This window comes from Drosophila obscura, unplaced genomic scaffold (genome assembly GCF_018151105.1).
Source record: "Drosophila obscura isolate BZ-5 IFL unplaced genomic scaffold, ASM1815110v1 contig_73, whole genome shotgun sequence".
NCBI lineage: Eukaryota > Metazoa > Arthropoda > Insecta > Diptera > Drosophilidae > Drosophila > Drosophila obscura.
Genome location: NW_024542865.1, coordinates 5997052 through 6017147, shown reverse-complemented (window position 1 = coordinate 6017147; position 20096 = coordinate 5997052). Strand labels below are relative to the sequence as shown.

Below are 20096 nucleotides of genomic sequence, written 5' to 3'. Positions count from 1 at the left end.
GGCGGCACTTGAAAGTTAAACAGACGCTTCCATGGCCGAAAGGGCTTGTTGCTGTTGCTGTTGCTGCTGCTGCTGCTGCTCTGTGGCAGTGTGTGGCATGTGGCAAGAGCTGTGTGGCAAGTACATACATATATCCCTCTCGTTGTAACCCTGTGCTAATTGTGTATGCAACTTGTTGCACACAAACCGCTCCAGTCCAGTCCAGTCGTCCTTCCTTCTCGGTTCCTTCAACATTGTAAATGTTAGTTTTGTAATTAGAAAATGTTGCTTGCCACTGCAACCAGATAGAGAGAGACAGAGAGAGAGAGAGAGAATGGGGGGGGGGGGGGGGGGAGGCATGTGGCATGCATCATGGCGCATGGGGTTATGGGGTGTAAAGTTTAGGGTCCAGGATCCAAAGGGGGGGCCCCACACGGGCTAGACCAAAGTTTATGTTGACATTTATTGGCTGCAACTTTTTCTATAAATCAGGCGGCAAACCATACACGGATCGGGGCCACGGACATTAATAGCGTTACGTGCCATTAAAAATCTCAGCAAGTCCATAAATCAACTTAGATATCGGATCTGTAGTCGGATCATTGAGTCGACGGAATACCCTACCCTGCCCTGCCCTGGCCAGCCCTTTCCTTTCCTTTCCTTTCGAATTCGCATAATCCTTTCGAATCGGTTGCTCCAGAAATTGGTTTCTCCGCTTAGGTGCCTTAACTCTCCTCGCCTTTCATTGCACTGCTCTGAAAAGATGGCACAAAGGGGCATGCAAGCAGGGCATGGAGGCAATCTATAATCCCAGGCGGCAGAGACAGAGAGCTGAGGCTCCAAGAGCTGCTGGATAGCCCCATAATTCATCAACGTGGGGGCCGCCTGACGAGCAGAAGCTGCCTACGTGTGATTGACTGCCACAAATTCTAGGCAGCGGCGGGGGCGGGGAACAAGAGTGTATTGTGAATGGGAGGGGGTGGGGTGGGGTGGGGCAGGAGGTTCAGGAGTCGAGGAGTGCACTCTGTGTAGTTGCCCCCTGCAAAAAGGTTGATGTTGCAACTACAAAATGGGTCGGCTACCGGGAGAATTCACAGATGCAGCGAATGAGAAACTGAAATCGAAACCAGCAACAGCAACAAAAATCCCAGACCCAGACCGCTCTCTAGGTTCTGCAGCTGCCTGCAATTTAACGGAAGTTGCAATTTGCATTTGCAACTTGACCGAAAGCTGCGCCCCAATCTCTCGGTCACGTGCGGCTGCGATGTGATGTGATGTGATGTTGTGTGCCTCTCTTTCTTTCGTTTCGTTTCTTACCCAACTCTCTCAGTCTGACCCTCTATGGCACCCCCTCCGCATCTTTCTCTCGTTCTGACAACAGCTGCTGCTGTGTCGGACTGGCGCCATTTGTGATTTGATGCCGACGCCTCATCGTCAGCGTCATCGTGTCGGGGGCAACATCAGCAGCAGAACCAACAGCAGCAGCAACAGCAGAAACAACACTTGCAACAACAACAGCACCACCATGGCGTATGCGTAATAAGTGGAAACAACATTGTGACGCAGAAAGAACCATCTGTTAATCCCATTCCCCAAGGGTTGGCTTTGGGGGTACATCTGCTACAGAGTGGGTTTTATTTTATAATTTCTAATATTTATTTTAAATATTTTAAGTATTTTTTTATAGCTTACGAATCATGGCATATATATTTCATAGGCGTGGAAAACTCTAGGTAGAGTATACTGCAGTTCGTTGTGCCACAGAGGGCTGAGAAGATTTCCCTCAATGCTTGAACTTTTTTTTTTGTTGTTGTTTTGTTTTTATGATGGAACTGCCGCGCGACTGTCGATCGCCCGTGGGTTTTTCAATTTTCCGCTAATGTTCTACAGTCCAATAGTGCCCCTCCCGCTTCCCAACTCGTTGCTTCATGCCCCCTGCCCCTTGCCCCCGCCCCTTGCCCGTTTCAATGCGCTAATATTGCATGTCGCATTGGCGGCAACGTTTTGCGTAATGCGCTCCAATGGCTACCGTTTTTATGGGCCATTTCAGAGCGTTTTGGCCATTTGTGATTTGTAATTAGAGTTCTGTTTCTCTACATTCATCGAGAGGAGAGACGGAGTGGAGAGCGAGAGGAGAGGAGAGAGAACCGTCGTTGCGCAACAAAGTGCTCGTCGACGCGACGGGACACCTCGTAAACGAGGCACTAACAATTGAAAATTCATTAGACGACCAAACGGCAGTAAGAAATATAAAAGAGAAGCCACTGTGCCACTGCCACTTGCAACCTGCTGCTGCTGCTGTTGCTGCTGCTGTTGCTGCTGCTGTTGCTGCTGCCACCAAATGGCGCACGCACCGAAAAGCTAATTAGGCAAAACGCTGAAAGCCCAGGACTTACGACCTACGACTTACGACTGACCAACAAACAACAAAAAAAAAAAAACAGGCAATGAAAAGAGGTACCCCAGAGGCAGGAGCACAGGAACGCAGAAAGAGGGTTCCCCTTTTGTTCCCTTCCCCATAAAAACGAACAAAAAATAAAAAAAAACGAAGCAAACTAATTGAAGATTCGAAACGCGCTGCTCTTCCGTTCGGTTATCGGGTTTTTTTTTTTGGCAAGAAGCTTAACACGGAATAAGAACTTAATTGTGGAGGCAACTGCAAAGGATTGAGAGCTACGCATAGCAATAGAAACAGGCGATCTTTTCAGCAGAAGAACTTACAAATGGAATGAAAGAATATGCTTTAAAGCATCTCTGAAGTAACCAAAGCAGAGGGGTTAGACCTAAGGCACAGGAAGGATGGAGTGGAGGGTGGAGTGCCACTGGCAGATCCAAATGCTCCAATGTCCAGAGAGAAGCTCCAGTGGAACGGTAGGGAGGGATAGAAAAAAAAAAAGAAGAAAAAAAAAAAGAAAGAGAAAAAAACAAACTTCCAGAAGTTATTCAGTTCGCATAACGATAAACGCCCATCGTTTTATTTTGATTTCGCGCCACTCCCCCCAGCCCCAGCCACAGCCACAGAAGGATACGCAAGTGCTTGAATCAGGTATATACATACAGATATACATACATGTATATGTATAGTTTATATGCTGTTAGGTTTGCCAGAATTATGTTTATGGCCGTGATGCTGGTTGGCGGCCCCTCAATGGGGCTGTGCCTCTGCCAGTGCCAGTGCCACCAAGTGGGGCACAAAGGACTTTGCAAGGAGGTGCTGGCACTTCTTCTATCCGCGCCACAAAAAGTTGCAATTGCTGCAGTTGCACGGGCCACCGGCAGCAGCAATCAAAGGGTATATCAGTCCGAAGATTAAAATGTTACAAAAAGTATTTTGATCGCTCTTAAGGGTTAAACCAAAAGGAAGTTTATACCGAACCGTCAAGTGGTAGTTGAAAGTTATGTGCATAAAAAATAGCTAACTACTAAAATAGCTACTACTAAAAATAAATAAATACTAGAAAATACTAAAAGATAAAAATCTGCACCTGCAACAATTAAAAAATTCAAAATTAACATATATTAAGTATTAAATAATAAATTTATAATAATAAATAGAGGACCAATATAAATACTAAAAAAAAAACTAAAGAAAAAAATCTGCACATACAACAATTAAAAAATTAACACATATTATATATTAAAAAAAAAACTAAATATTAAATACCACAACATATTTTTCAAATATAGTACAACAAATAGGATTTATCTATTTACTAAAATAAAAAGTAACAAAAAAATTGTAATATACATATGAACAGAACAATAACTAACAAATAAAACGAAAATGTTTTTTTTTAAATAATGCTTATAATATGAAATACTTAAATGAAATATATATATTTCATATATATATGAAATAAATACCAATTAAAGAAAGGAAATTTCTAATCTATTTGCTACTCTGTTCTTCGAAAAAAAACTCCCTTCTAAATCAAATTTCGATCATGCATTTATACAGGTAATTCCTCTAGTCGATGCTGCTGCGAAATTGGCAGCTAAAAACCATTTGAAAATTTCTGCTCTGCCACAGCTTGAGTTTCAGTTTTCTGATTTTAGTTACGAGTATTTGTACCTTTGTTTCTCCGTTGCTGCTTTTTGTATCTGTTGTTTTTGTTTGTGTTTGTGTTTTTTTTTTTCATCGTAGTGCTGTTGAAGCTTTCAGCATTTCAGGTGTAACCGCAACCGCCGCCCGGTCGCCGCTGGTAATCACACCGCTGCCGCCACCGCGTGTGCTGCTCACGTAGCAGCAGCAGCAGCAGCAGCATCATTCGCGGTCGGAAAGGGAGTTGGGGCATGGGGCATGGCGATGGCAGGTCGAGCTGCAGGCTGAGGCGGAGGTGGAGGCAAAAGCCAAGCAGCAGCAGCACACAGAAACTCAGTCCGAGAGGTCCAGGTCCAGGTCCAATCCAAAAGGCACGTTGCAACTTCGTTTGGCTGCCGTTGTTGCCGTTGCCGTTGCCGTGGCCATTGCCATTTTTTGTCGTTGTTGTTTTCTTCTGTTGCATTTTCTTGCTCTTACTGTTCCTGTTGTTTTTCCTCTGTCTGCCTCTCTCTCTCTTTCTCTCTCCCACTCGCTCTCTGTTTTACCTTCACTTCAATGAGGACATTCAGGCGCACGTTAAGTTCAAGCTTTGGGTTCGCTTCGTAAACTGGAAACACTGTGTATTGCTGCTGGTTGCTGGTTGCTGCTTTTGTTGTTGTTGTGATTATCATTATATCTGCAAGATTACCAATTATTTGTTGTTGCCGGTTGCACTATGCGGCACAACCTCCTTGGCCTCCACTGCTGCTGCTGCTGCTGCTGCCGGCTGCCGCTGCTACGTTTTCAAGTTATTTTTTATAATTCACGTTAATTTTTCTTTTAAAATGAAATTGCAATGGAGCATCCCCAGCAAAGGCAGGAGCTGTAGCTGGAGCTGCAGCCAACTCCTGCCCTGGCCTGTTGTTGTCTCTCGATTATGTCAGTCGAGGAGTGTTGCCTCCTCTTTGATGTTGAGATGCTGCTGCTGCTGCTGCTGCTGCTGTAGAAACATGATCCATTCATTCATGCAATGGGGCAGAGACCTGTTCCGTTCGATGGGAATGGTAGTGGGGAGGAAGTCAACTGCCATTTGTACAAATCGAACGACAGTACACCCCAACCCCCTTCGAAATTGCAGGAAAAATAAATGGATACTTTCAGATGAAAGATTGAAGTTTGAGGATTAGAAATGCATTCATTCCAGTAGAGGAACAAAAGTCAATTATATCTAAAATCTATGTTTAAATATCCCTTTAATAATTACATATGTACATACTAGCCCCTATACAAAAAAAAAAACATAAATGATTGCAATAATAATTTGTGACATGTTTACATATTTTTCTGCATAAAATATTTACATTTCCCTCATATCCGTTGGTCGCCGTTGTGTCGATTATATGCAATATTTATGATATTCCATCCATACATAGATTTTCCCACAATTTCCCCCACCTTTTCGATCTTTTTTCTGCCATCGTGTGTTGATGGGCAAAAACTGTACTTTGTCATTATTCCCATAAAAAAAAAAAAACAGCACAGCAAAAAAAAAAAAGAAAGAAAAGCAATATGAAAATGTTTGAATTAACGACAACTGGCGACAATGGGGTGGACACTCGTTGTTGATGGGAGACACAGACCCGACGACAACTACAACTACAGCAACAACAACAACTGCAACAACAATTACGAGTATTATAATAATAATAATAATACGAATACTCGTGTGTGTGTGTGTGTGTGTGTGTTGTTTGGGGGCAAAGAAAAACATATTTATGCATGTTACATGTTTTTTTGTGCCATGTTTTTTCAATGCAATCTTGTTGCTGTTGCTACTGCTGTTGTTGTTGCCTACCCTGGATTCTGTGGCTTACACAGCCTGTAGGATAAGTACGAATAGGCCACAGACATGACTTTATTCACGCACTGAATGCACACCCAATGGAAAAGAAATGTTCCCATCTCTGCTTGGAGGCTGCTTCCATCTTTGCTCTATTTCCATTCCTTTCGTTCCAAATTTACAGAGTAAAACTAACGTCGAGCTAGTCATACGTTTGCAGTAATTTTCATCCACATTTTTGCCCATTTTTGCAATTACTTTTTATTCAATGTTTTTTTTTGCAGCTGCAATTGTTGTTGCACATTTACAATAATAATAATAATAATAATAATAATTTGATGCTGCCTTTCCTCTCCGTTCAGTAAATATTTGGATTTTTAAGCATATGCCATATATGAACATATCCCTCTAGGATTTTTCGCATTCCATTTGGCACAGTTTTGCCACAATTTTCCCCTTGTAAGGTACACACATACATATCATAGCATCTAATGAGATTTTCTTCTACAGATTTACCTATGATTATGGTTGCCAACGGGGGTTACTCGTATTAAGCATGTGAATTTTCCTTTAAATGCAGCTTCTATTAATCGCTCAACATCATCCACTGCTGCTTTTTCTTTTCCATATGCGATTGCTGTTCAAAAAAAAAAGAGACGTTTACATATGCCTAAAGAACGGGATAGTGGAGCTCCCTTCCTATGTAAATGTAGCATGTAATGCACACACACACAGACGACTAAATTATATATCTAGAACATGCACACATATGGTAAATATGTGCATACATACATATATGCATGCATGTACATAATATGTGCTGCTGTTTGCTGGTAGTTTCGCTTCTGGGATTAAATTGTAATTACTTTATTACTTAATAACAAAACCATTCATGCTGCTAAAGTTATTAAGTGTTTTTTTTTTTTTTTGGCTTTGCTTTTGCTGATCTGCCTTTACTTTAATTTCGAATATGATTTTCGCATATTTAAATTATTTTCGATTATAAATGAAGCGGAATGGCAATGGCAAATCAATACGTTACGGTAAGTTCTATGTGAAAATCCTAAAGAGGGTTCCGAATTGAGCCAAAATTTCACGCACTGCATTCTCAGACAGTCCACGGAATCGTCTACATTCATTTAATATTCAGGCTGGGGCAGCCAATCAATTGAATGTCTGTTTTTGCCAATCACAGGTGCGCGTTGCATGATGAATGCTTCAATCTGCTTTATTCGAGTGGGTGAGAGATGAGATAGTGGGGAAAATGGTGTCTAAATTATAGAGTTCCATTAAAACACAGACTCTTCACATCAATTCCGACTTGAGGCCACAAATAGTTGTCACACATAAACGTTGCCGTCTTCTTACGTTAATCATTGATGCATTAGCATTTCTCACTATATTTATTTAATTTACAAATCATTCAACATATTCATTGGGGAGTTTATTCCACTTGAAGGCAAGGCTGTCCAAGCAGCATTGAAACATCAGTCGTGATGTGACGGCGCTCAATCGATTTGCCAATGGGTGGAATCTGTCAATCGATTGCTGCCATAAATTAAACGCCTAAGCAACAAAATGTCAAAACACAACGCAGCGCCAAAGCAACGACAATATCTAAATGGAAGGCCATTTAAAATGCAATAATTTATGAGATTTATGACTTTTGCATTTTAATTGAATAGATTTTGGATAGCGGGGCTTCTCGTTTCCCCCTCCTGTGCTGCCCCACTGGTTGCGGGGGGGGGGCGTTAACAAGCAGCCATACAACAATGGGGCGTGTCATGTACTGCGGCATATGCATACGGGATGGATATACATATACATACTACATACTACAGATGTATATGCCTCTCTCGGACTCTGGCAATCAGTTAATGGAATCTAATAAACGTGCGCGTATCTTTTGGCCACATCTAATCGCTGGCTGGCTGGCTGGGGCACGCGAACGCGAGCAATGCCAGGCAGCCGTAGCAGCAGCAGCAGCAGCCGCAGCAGCGTACCCGTACAGGCTACCCTGTAATTAAATGCCAAAGAGGCGCAGGCGAAAGAGCAGGCAAAAAAAAACTGAAAACAGAAGCCAAACACTGCCAGACGTAACAGCGGCAGTGAGGAGGCGTTTCACTTCACCATGAAATATGTCAAATGGGGAGTAAAAAAAAACCACAAAATATACATACCCACATATGTATATGTATATTGTAAAATGGAAAAGCAAAGAGTGGAAAGACAGGCTTTCGATGAAGATGCTTCCATCTTCGATTCACAATCACAATTATAAGTATACCCTGCTGCCACAGAGTTTATCTCATTGCACAAGTAAAGTAGGCAAAGAACAGGTTAGCAGTAGGTAAAAGCGATTATTGGAACAATAGAAATATATAGATGGATAGATAGAGATACACTCGCAAGCACTGCTTAAAGAAGAAGCCAAACGATTTGTTTAGTTTATTCTGAATATAATAATTATTAATGATTATAATCAATCGATCTGCTTCAATCTGATAGCTATTAGTTATGATAATTCCTTATGATTCTGCTTCAACGGACTTTGTTCCGGATCACAAACTTAAAGGCTATGTGAGTACGAGCTATGAAAATATGTACCCACGTTGGAAATGTCATTATAGAATTTGTCTACACACTTGTCAGTCTACAAAATCTTTGCCTTTCGTTAAATCCCTCTAAATTTGAGACCCCAAACAAAATGATTAAATTTTATAAATTTTTTACATTGGTTTGCGATGTTGGCGCTTTCGTCAAGCGCCTAAATTTAAGCATTGTTCGGGTGTGTGCCATTTAAAATCCTCCAATTCTCTGCCTAATTGTCTTTGTACATTTTTGTTTTCAGCTGATTTTCTTTCAGCTTCCAAGTGCCACAAGGTAGTTTTGTATGTGATTCACGAGTCCTTGGCAGGCCTTGGCGAAATCGAAGGCCCTAGCATGGAGAGACAGAGCAACAGTTGAACAGCCGGAAAACGTTGGGCTGCCCACTTCTAATACTCTGATACCAAAATAAAAGCATTTACTTACCAAATTAGTTTTATTTGTATATCTGCAAGAAAAGAGAGAAGAGGAGGATCGTTAGAAAAATGTTCAAATAGGTAATTAATATCGATGAGATAGGTAACCGATTCAGAGGCCATTGCTGTAGCTCTAATGGTGCGTAAATCCATAGCCCAACATCGATTCCTTCTGCAAGGAAAGGTGAGCTCAGATTAATTCTAAAATGAATATGGTGAAAGAACTGTAGCCAAAAGGTAGATAAATGATTGGCATAATTTGTGCGGCTGCAATGGACATTCGGAAATAATTAAAAATCCAAATTTCCGACTCAAAAAAATATACCAAAAATATCACACAAATAATTTGTGTGCCTGTCAAATTAGTTGAATGTCAGATGGCGGCTTGATTAGGCGGCTGGCTTTAACCCATGGACAAAATGTGTTGGGGGCAAACTAGGGAAATTCAATTATCCAACGAAATATTCTAGTATTCCACAAAATGAGGCAACAAAATGACAGAAAGAATGTGTGGCAGCTTGGCTACCGTTTTTGACTTTTTGGTTTGAGTTTTGAATTTGATTTTGATTTTGATGAGTTTTTCCGCTTCATTTTCCCTGGGCTTTTTGACACATTTTCCAACGAGTCTTCCACTGCTGCTGCCGCTGCTGCTGTTGCTGCTGTTGCTGTTGCTGCTGCTGGCTGTCGTTTGAAGTGTCAGTTTAGTTTCGTGTCCGTGTCACTCAAGCAGCGCCATCAGTTGGCCCCGTACTTTGTTGCTTCCTTTTTTCTCTTTTTTTTTTTTTGTTCTATGTGTTTCTGTGGAGGGCATTGCGATTGGGGATTGCGATCTAAAACAAACACAAAAAGCGGTCCCTGGCATAACCGTTGACACTCACTCTCCAAACCCCCCCCACCAATCCACCGGTCGCCCCTATGCACTATGTACTACCGTGTCTGGTCGGTCTGTCCTATCTGCTCGACATTTGTTTGCCAGGGCTGTCCATCTTTTTGTCACGAGAGCAAAAGCAATGCCGCCTGTGACACGCCCACAATGTCGCGAAATTGGTTTTGTCGGTCGTCGTTGCGGAGGAAATGCGCACAGTGCACAGTGGCACAAAACAGTCAAATAGTGTGTGCAGAATGCACACAATCTTCTGCTCCCTTTTGATGCTCTTTTCAGACACGCTTTTTTTGGAGAAAAATGTCTGATCTTGTCCCACTGTGTCCCACTGTGCCGTGGTCGTCATTCGTTTGTTGCTGTTGCGTTTGCCTCTTGTTAATTAGCCTTGGCAACAAAACGTGGCCCTAAAAACGGTACCAACCAAAATCACAAGAAAAATCTATTGCCGTTTTTATTTGTTGTTGTTGTTTGTTGTTCGTTGTATTTTATTTTTATTTTTTGCTGTCTCTCGTTTTCCACCATTTGTTTTTCGTGAACCTGAAGATGCAGCAGAGGCGATAACAGGCCCCAAAAGGAGGCAACATCATCGTCATCGTCATCGTCATCATGAAACATGCAACAGCAACAGCAACAACAACAACAACAGCAGCAGCAGCAACAGCAACAGCAATTTACAAGCGTGACAACAACAAGGAGCAAGAAAGTGGAGTTAGTTTTTTGTGGGGTGGGCGCAAACCGAAGTTTGGTATACCCTAGATATCAAAGTGTTCCATAATATGGGACACATATTCTCTGTGGCACAATGCAGCTGGAAATGATGAAGAAAAAGTTTCAAAAATATTCGGAATATTTTGATACTTCGAACTTGAAGTAATTTATATTTTATTGTGGATTTATTTCAATCAAAGGTAAATAATTATATAACAATTGATGCTGGATTAAATGCGTTTGTGGTGGAAGGTATTTGTATCTTGTATTTTCCATCCTAGAGCGACAAGCATATAAATACTTATAACTATAAATAAATACTTATAAATATACTTAATGTGGTTATTGTTGTTGATCAAAGTATTCTTGATAGCAAGATCCTGATACTTGACGGTGTCCACCAGCGTCTCACCCATAAAGAATCAAAGGTACACCTGTCCACACCTGACCGAAAAAGTTTAAGTGTTCAACTTGCCTCGTTCTCTGTCTTTCTGGGTGTCGCTGACCAACAACTCATAAAAATCAAGCGACTCTCTTTCTCTCTCTCTCTCTGCCAGAGCGATAGAGGGCATAGAAACAGAAGATAGAAATGGTTAGGGGCTTATCGAGGACGAGACCATCTCAATGACTTTCTTAATCACATAGGGCAAATCTGGTTACAGGATATCCGCCCCATCCACAGGGACCACCTCAAGGAACGACGTAAGGTACATGGTTGGGTGGATAGGTAGGGACAGGGACAGGAATGGATGGCTGGACGCACGGATGGATGGATGGATGGAAGGATGGATGGAAGGAGGTGCGGGAGGCACACACAAATTGAAGCTCATCTACTTAACGCGCTTGCTCGCGGCGGCTGGCAGCCAGGCAGCCAGACGTGCAGACGGGCAGGCAACATCGTATCGTTGTCGTCGTCCTTGTCGTTGCCGTTGTCCTGCGGCACAAACAGTCGCCGCCCTCACACCTCTGCCTTCCTTCCTTCCTTCCTACAGCTCTGTGTTTGTGTGTGTGTGTTGTGTGTGTGTGTGTGTGTGTGTGAAGGAGGGTCGCGCAGGGTCTAAGGATAATCTTTGGCATAATTATTACAATGTCACCATGTTTCGCCTGTCGTCGTTGTCCTTGTCGTTGTCCTGTCTATCGCTTACTCTCTCTCTCTCGCTCCCTACCTCTCTCTCTCTCTCACTCTCTCTCACTCTTTCTCTCTTTGTGGCAATTTTTCTTGTGCTGCTGCTGCTGTTGCTGCTATTGCCGCTGCGGTGTGTGTGTGGCACGTTCCCTTGTGGTTTTGCAGCGTGAAATAAGATTTTCCTAGTGGCGAGAGGTCCTCTCTGGTCCTTTATTATGATTACTTGCGCTCGTGTGCGTGCGTTGCCATGGTCAGTAGCCAAGGAGGAGCCGCAGGGCTAGAGATGACCCCACACCCCACCCCCACCCCCACCCAAGAGTGGGCGGTGACCCGTAACATCGCCAGGAGACACTGGAAACACGAGAGTGGAAAGCAGAAGACGACAGACAGACGACATTTGCCCTTACTCTCCACAATGGTTGACACTTGCGTCCGTCAGATGTCGACACTTGACACTTGACACAGCTCCACCCCCCCCGAGGACCCAGAACAGTCCCACTTCCCCCCTGTCCTGTGGTCCTGTGTCCTCTGTCTCGCTGCCGGCGGCAACACTCCCAAGTGCATTGATGCGTGGCTCTGGCTCTTGCAACACAATTTCTTAAGAGACAGAGATACAGATACACCAGCGCTCCTCTCCCCCTCATTTTGAGATTAGCTTCCGCCTGCACAGCATATGGAATATTCCAAATGTGATTAACTTATCAGAGAGAGAGAGAGAGAAGGGCATCTTCCCAGCAGAGATTGAAATGAGAAATGGGAAATCTTCAAGATTCTGTGCCATTTGCTTAGGTAAATAATTCCTCTGGTATGCACTAATCAATGCGATAAAAATCAACAAACAAACAGAAGATAAAAAAAAATGTATCTATTTTTTGAACACAGTTGAGCAACCAGCAGAAGAGAGCAGGCAAAGGGTAAAGTGCCCGTGCCAGTGCCCGTTAAGAGTGAGAACCTCGAACCAAATCGCTCGCTGACAAAACATAATGAAAGTGAGGACGATGGCGAGTGCGAGGGCGGCAGCAGTTGTGATTTAAGATAGCCATCGCATCGGATCGGATGGGATGGGATGGGATCCGTTTTGCCTGATGACAAATGATGATGACCGACCGAGCGACCGCACGCGCACCTTCGGAATCAACAACAATAACAACAAGAAAAAAGGGGACAGAGCAGACACAGTGTCGTTCACACTTTCAGTTGTTGCAGTTGCACTTACAGTCACAGTCACAGGTACAAAGTGCAACATCTGGGCCTCTAAGCTGTCGGCTTTGCCACCCAAAATCCTCGCTGGCGCGGATTCTTCATTTCTTCATTGTCTGCATTTCGGTTTAAGTTCTGTCTTTCATCTACGGCTTTGGCTTACGCCCATTGTTCATGCCTTTTTTTTTTCTTCTTTTTTGGATCGTACGGGTTGCACGGGCATATGTTAGGGGGGAGGGGTACTTAACGGTCCGAGTTTGCAATCTTATTTTTCAGGTCAATGAAATCCACTGTCAGGTGCTCTTCAGTTACAGATGCAGATGCAATTTTGGAGCACTTTTTAATTGGTTTAAATGTTCTTGAACTAATTCTCGATATTCCATGGGGGGATACTGCATGACATTAACACCGAAAATTCCTTGCTATCCCCTTTATGGAAAAAATATAATTAAAATAAAAATATTATATTATTATTATAATATTATAATATTTATATTTTATTATTAAAATATAATTATATTAATAGATTAATAAACGCTTTACCATTGATTCTACACAAAGTCATTTTAATGTTCTCTCTGTTTCATCTGTGTGTGTAGATACTGTACAGTGTACATCCCTCGGACGTCAAAGGCAGACGCCACAATGGCATACATATAATTCCATTTAAATGTAATTTTTTATACAAAATATCATTTTTTTTTAAGCGATTTGTTTTTTATTTTCGTTTCCGCTTTTGTTTTTCTTTTGCGTGTTTTTCTTGGCATTTAATTGAAAATTGCATTTTGATAATTTCCTGGAGCGTGGCACACCGTCCCCAAAATACCTGCAAGCCCCATCGAATCCCGTGCAAAAAACTGCAGTTGACAGTTTAGTTCGGGTACAAAATTCACAGACCCCCAAGGCCGCTAAAACAAAACCACAAAAAAAAAATCTCTCAACCGATTCGCAGGTCAAAAATAAATACATATATGAAAAAATGTACGCACATCAAATGCATTTTATTGAACAGAGGAAAAAATGCTAGAAAATTGATAAGGGAATAGACGAATCTTCGATGCTCTCAAAACGCTTGCAGTCGATCACCGCAACACTATAATACCCTGGACTCAGATCGGGTTAGGTTCTCATAACAGTTTACACAGCAAATCAAAAAAGGTTTCGATAATATTTGAATACTTTTCACTGGGTAATGTTGCTGCAGGCATACAAGAAAATCAAAGATATTAGGTTAGATCTTTAAATAAGGTTCTACTCCCAAAAAACAGATATTCGCGATAGCCGAAGCCCAACCCAACCCACATTCAACGCCCATTCCATCAGCTGTGACCCATGACCCGTGGAAATATGTTAAACAAGGCTGCTGCAAGTCAGGCCTTCTGTTTCGTCAGATTGTCAGTTTGACGGCTTGTCACTTTCTATATACCGCTCGTTTTTTTTTTTCCGCCATTCTCCTCCAATGGATTTTTGTTGTAATTTCCCCCCACAGCACAGCAGCAGCAGCCGTCAAATTGTCGCCACATCAAATATTTTGTAACCCAGCGAACATTTGCCACACGCCTATGCCACATGTGGCAGCTGCTGTTGCTACCACAAAATGTTCTATGGGTTGTACATATATGTATATCGTATATATCTATCTATTCTATGTGTATGTGTGTGTGTGGGGCTCTTTTTTTGTAGTGCACAAAAATTATAAATAATATATTTGCATTTTTATTGAAAATTAAAATAATTTCTGCATGCGCATCATGCGTGATTTTTATTTTTTTTTTTTTTGCATAGAAAAAATATTCAAAATATATGTAAATCAAATATAAATGAAAATACATACATATGTACAAAATGTAATACAATTTATGTATGTACCATATGTACTGTATGGTCCTATGTATATTCTGGAAATTAAAGAATATGAAAGGACTACAGATAGCCAGGTGTTCAAAGAGCCAAACGACAGGCGCAGATTCCTCTATGGAGTTCTGTTTTTTTGGCATTTAATTTGTCGCAAATTTTGGGCACTTTCCTTCCGCAATCAAAATAGATGTTTGAATGGAAATGAAAATATCAAACGGAAACAGGAAAACGACACATAGAGCCACATAGATACACAGATACAGCTGCAGATGCAGATACAGCTACAGCTACAGATATATATGTATGTATGTCTAGTTGTACATTTACAGATGTGGAGGTACTCTGGTTGTGGGAGGAGCAGATGGAAGAGCAGATGGAAATGTCCAACAACATTCTGCCAATTAATATTTTTGTTAATTTTAATTTCAGGTTCTCGGACAGACCAGACTCGTGGCTCGTGTTATGGTCACAACAGAGGCAGCAGGTTGGGTTGCTCCAGCGTTTTGCTCTCATTTAAATGTAGACAGAGAAGATACAGAAAACAGACTGAGAACAGACAGAGACGTGGACAGAGAGACAGAGAACTAAGCAAACGTCAAAACTTTTAAAATTTCAATTTCCGGTGCGGCGCGGCAAACGAAGGCAAACGATAAGAAGTAGCAAGGGAATGAAGACAAAGACACAGACGAGGACGAGGACGAAGACGAAACCCGATTTCATTCATGAAATGGGATCGCAGCAAAGGCATCGCGGGGATCGCCAAGTGCCAAATGCTCCACAGTCCAGAACCTTCTTCCACCTGAGAGAGCGAGCAAAAAAAAAAAAAAAAGGAAATTAATTTTATTTTGATATTTGCGCAACAAATTCGCCAACGAAATTATCACAACAAGTTATATTTCAGCCGCACACACAAAAACCATCAGATTTATCAAAAGCGACAGGCGTATGAAAGGAATCAAGGATCCCAATGGGGCTGGGGGCTGGGGGATGGGGCTATGGGGCTATTGGGATCGCTGGGTTCCGTTCCTTTATGGGCCCAGCAAAAAAAACATCTCTCTCGCGTGGCCCTTTATCCAGCTGTCAGTCAGGAGGATAACCTTGGCGAAATGTGTGCGCGAGTATTCATATTCGTTATTCATATTCGTTATTCGCATTTGCATTTGCATTTATTCAAAATTAATCAGAAAAGTCAGGTTGTTCTCGCTGTCTCTGGGACTAGCTTTGTGATTTGTGATTTCCTGCTGTGTGCCCTGAAAGGTGCTCTGGAGATGTGCTGATGCCCTCGGCTCTGTACCCACAAAATGAATGATTTGCACTCAGAACTCAGAGCCGAGTGACACTCATCTTTCAGCTACTTCGCTCTCACTCTCAATGGGCACTCTTTAGGCTCTGCTCTAGCTGCCTGAATATTGTTATATATTTCCGTGTGCTGCTGCTGCTGCAATTTGCATCAGAACTTTCAACGATCTCCGTACACACTGCAGCAGAGAGTAGGTAGGGGGCTAGACCCCCCCCGATCAATCGTTGCTTAGAGACAAAAGCCTGAGAAAGAAAAGAAAAGCAAAAAACGCACCCACTCGATGGCTGGCAACTGATTTGAACGCCCACAAAAAAATATACATGGCAGGAGCACAGTAGTTGCCTTCGACTATCCACAATAGAGTTTCATTCATGGCATGACTCTGTCGATGTCGATCCATTCCATTCATTTGTGGGAGCGTGAAACCTAATGTACCATGATCACGAGAGATCGAAATCGGGCGAAACGCGAGAATGGTTATGGGAGCAGTAGATGCAGTCGCTCCAAAAAAAAAAAATGAGTCACTGACTCACTGATGATGATGATGCTTGGCGCTCGATAAGAACTGCCTGAGCGGGATCGCTGCACCGAAGCACAAATACGCTTTTGGAGACATTCCATCATAGTTCTACAGGTCTCCTCTGTGTGTCTGCCTCTATTTATTAGTCACTCCATTCAAGTGTCCAGCACAAAATTCAAGTTCAAAACGATGTTAGAACCCCACACCGTCCTTCCACCTGGACAGCTCCCACCTTCCACATAAAACTACCGGCGGCAGCATCGATGGCGAAGGCTTTGGCCTAACTTTGTGGCCTGTGGAGGACCCCTCATGCTGCCTGGGCCCATGAAAAAGCGACAAAGATAAACAAAATGGCGCCCAAGCGGAGCCATTGGCTAAGTTATGGCACAGGAGGACAGAGCGGACAGGGCGGACAGGGCGGACATGGAGGAGGAGGGCAGGGGAGGAGGAGGGCAGGGGAGGGGCACATGCATGCTGCATGCAAATGCAGTACTCCATCCGCTCATCGGAGTCGAAGTCAGAGTCAGAGTCGGAGAGGAGTCGTTGCGTCTCTGGAGCTGACATGATATACGCTTTGATGTCTCGTTTTTTTGATAAAGTACTCAATCTATAAACGCCAAGAGCAAAAAAACCCGAAGAGAGGCAGGCCCTGGTCACAGTCGACAGTCGACAGTTCCATTCCCATTCTTAATCCCATTCCCCCCACCCCCATACAGGCCTCGCTTTCGCGTCGCTTTGGTTCGATTTCGGCTTGGGTCCATCCATGTCCGTGGGTCAATGCAAAAATATGATACTCAGGACCCAGGGACGGGACTCGATTGGACCACTAAAAACGACAGACAGACAGACAGAGAGATAGACAGACAGACAGGCAGAGAAACACAACAGGCGAGAGACCAAAATCTGTAAGAATGAAAAAATGGCGAGTGCCCTGTAACGCTTTAAAGGTAAACACCACTCCCATGGCATTGGGGCACGGGCACGGACATCGGCATCGGCTTTTGGCTAATTCGCGCTGCTCTGCTCCACACACACACACACACACACACACAGAGAGAACACAGAGTTGTAAAAGGAAAACCTCAAGCGACCAAAAGTTGCTGCCCCAAGCGTGCGCTCGCACACTTGAATACCCTCCAAAGAGGATGAGAGAAACTGGAATACTGCCAGACAATATCTAACTAGAAATACAAATAACAAAACTAGAAAAATATTATGCACGATAAAACATCAGGAAACTTAAATTTAAAAACATCCTAGAAAATCCTTCAAAATATACTTTCCCCCATGCTCCCAAAAATCCTTCCTCCCAACACTCCTTGAAATCCAAAATCCTCCTAAAAGAATACCTGAATATTCCCAACACTGTCTCACATGGCCCAACTCTCGCCCATATTGATGGCATGTGCCAGCATACCCCTCATGCACAGCGCGTGCCTCGCATTGCAGGGTATGTGAATGAGGCTGAAATGTCATTCATAAATCATACGCAACGACTACGTTTGCTGCTCCGCCGTTGCTCTACGTTCTTCTCCTTTACGTTTCCTTCTTCTTTCTCGGTTTTTTTTGGTACAAATGCGGATTATCTGTTGGTTTTTTTCGTCAGTTTGTGTGTGTGTGTGTGTGTGTGCCGTGCCCTACGTTTTCCGCTTGCGCTTTAAATCGATTCGCAAGCAAATTAAAACATTTCAAGATTTATACGCACAACTGTCAAAAATGTGTTCAAGTTCGTTTATCCGTGAGCGTATCGTACGTATCGTATCGTACGCATCCTTTTTGGCCTTTTTGCAAACCCACTTCCGGCATTCATTTGGCGTAAGCGTAAGCGTAAGCGCAAGCGAGTGAATGTATCTCTATCTGTGGCATGTACATCTACAATTTATATATGTATGTATGCATATACTGTATATATGTATGTATGTATTCCGATCCCACATAGATATTTCATAGTTTTGCGGTTTTTGGCTTTGTGCTGCGCCAAGCCGCGGGTAATGTGTGTCTCTCCCTCTACCTCTCCCTCACCCTATTCCGCTCTTTCTCTTTTTCTCTCTCAGTCGAAACTTTTGTGCGTGCCACCCTCCTCCAACATCCTGGGGGCATGGCATGGGATCCATCCAATCCCTGCTGCAATCGCGAGCGCCACACAAAAATTGACTAAAACTTTTATTATTTTCATGGCGAAAGTTTAAAAATTGTGTTCGGTGCGTAGCTATGAAAATGTTTTTCCAACGAGAACATTGCGAAAAAACTCGAAATGAAATCATAATTTCATTTCAAAAATACAACACAAACTGAAAACTCGACTTATTTCGAATATATGATACGAATATAATCTACCTGCATATGTATGTATGTACATACATATGTACATATGTATGTATATTTAAGGACTATTTAAACCACACAAATTAAGAGAATATTTATTATATTTATGGATATACATATGAGAATTTTCAAAATAGAGGAATCATTGTGAAGAATATATATCAAGAAACAGACTGTCCAAGAAGTCCTCCAAGATAATATATTCCTTGTGCACCAACGGGAAAAAAGAAACAATCTCGGCAGCCTTTTACTTGAAGTCTTCGTACTCTAAAAATTCAGAGGCAATAATATCATAATAATATTAATTTTTTGCCTAGAACTTATTCACCATTTTTGGTTCTAGCCTATTGAATGGTGGCGATATCGACTTTTAGTACATTTTAGTTCAGTACTAGGGCTTTTTAACGATAGGTTGATGTCCGAGATAGATTGATGTTTTATTTTGTTGAATTTAAATGGTTGATGTCTCGTCTACCACAAGGTACTTTGTCTCGGCTAACCTTTAGTGGAGACACCAACCCACTGTCAGATGAAAGACCGGTTTAATTTCCTTCTCTTCTCTTCTTTTTCTCTTTTACCTTTGCCTAGCCACTCTTTACCATCTTTTCGTACGTTTGTCTTGCGTTCTGCGCCGTTTGTTTTTGTTTTTGCATTTCTTTTGTTAGTCTGTTCGCGCCGCTCCAAGACATCGTAAGCCAACCCGCAACACTCCCAAACGCATTCGATTTTCAAGTTCTTTTTCGTTTTTTTAAAGATTTTTTTTGTTTGTGGTGTGTTTTTAATTAATGATCTACGGCAGCCCAGCCCAGAGTGGGTAAGTTAAAGGTCCACATTTTCACCAAATTATTGGAAGATTGTTAAAATATTTTCTGCAGAATTTTGTATATTAAATTCAACGATGTTTTTCAATGCAGTGAAAGCTTAGAATATTTTTGGGAATATATAAACAACAGTTATAAACAAGCCAAGAATCTCGTTTTATAGTGCTTTTCGTCATCTAATTGCTAAGCACACGGCAGATTGTACCGAAAGGCCAACATTAAGTTGGGCTTTGGCCTAAATTCGAGCTTAAATGTTTGTCAAGCTCTACAAGCAGCATCCAAGATACGATTAGAAGAGTAGATGCGGAGGAAAATCTTACCAAAGAGTCGTCATCATCAGGCACCCATTAAGCGTGCTCATAAGGCATTACACATCACAGGTTCTTTGTGATGTGCCACCACAAGTGTAATTAAAGCAACAACAACAACATCTGCGAAATGTTGCAAGAGAATATCTTTTATTTATGACTTGACCGTTCACCTGGGGCCCAAA

General features: G+C 42.3%; 1 protein-coding gene and 1 long non-coding RNA gene across 2 annotated transcripts in view; both read left to right on the top strand.

The window, feature by feature from the left end:
* The first annotated feature begins 8420 nt into the window (after window positions 1-8420).
* LOC111067067 lies at window positions 8421-8877 on the top strand. Its single transcript, XR_002607117.2, has 2 exons — window positions 8421-8628; window positions 8692-8877. It is a non-coding gene; the product is annotated as an uncharacterized LOC111067067 (long non-coding RNA).
* A 10623-nt stretch (window positions 8878-19500) lies between these two features.
* The window catches only part of LOC111067043 (zinc finger CCCH domain-containing protein 13), a 32170-nt gene continuing 31574 nt past the window's right edge, over window positions 19501-20096 (top strand). The window contains exon 1 of the mRNA XM_041595464.1: window positions 19501-19596. The gene's annotated coding sequence lies outside the window, so the exon portion shown is untranslated. The remainder of the gene's footprint in view (window positions 19597-20096) is intronic.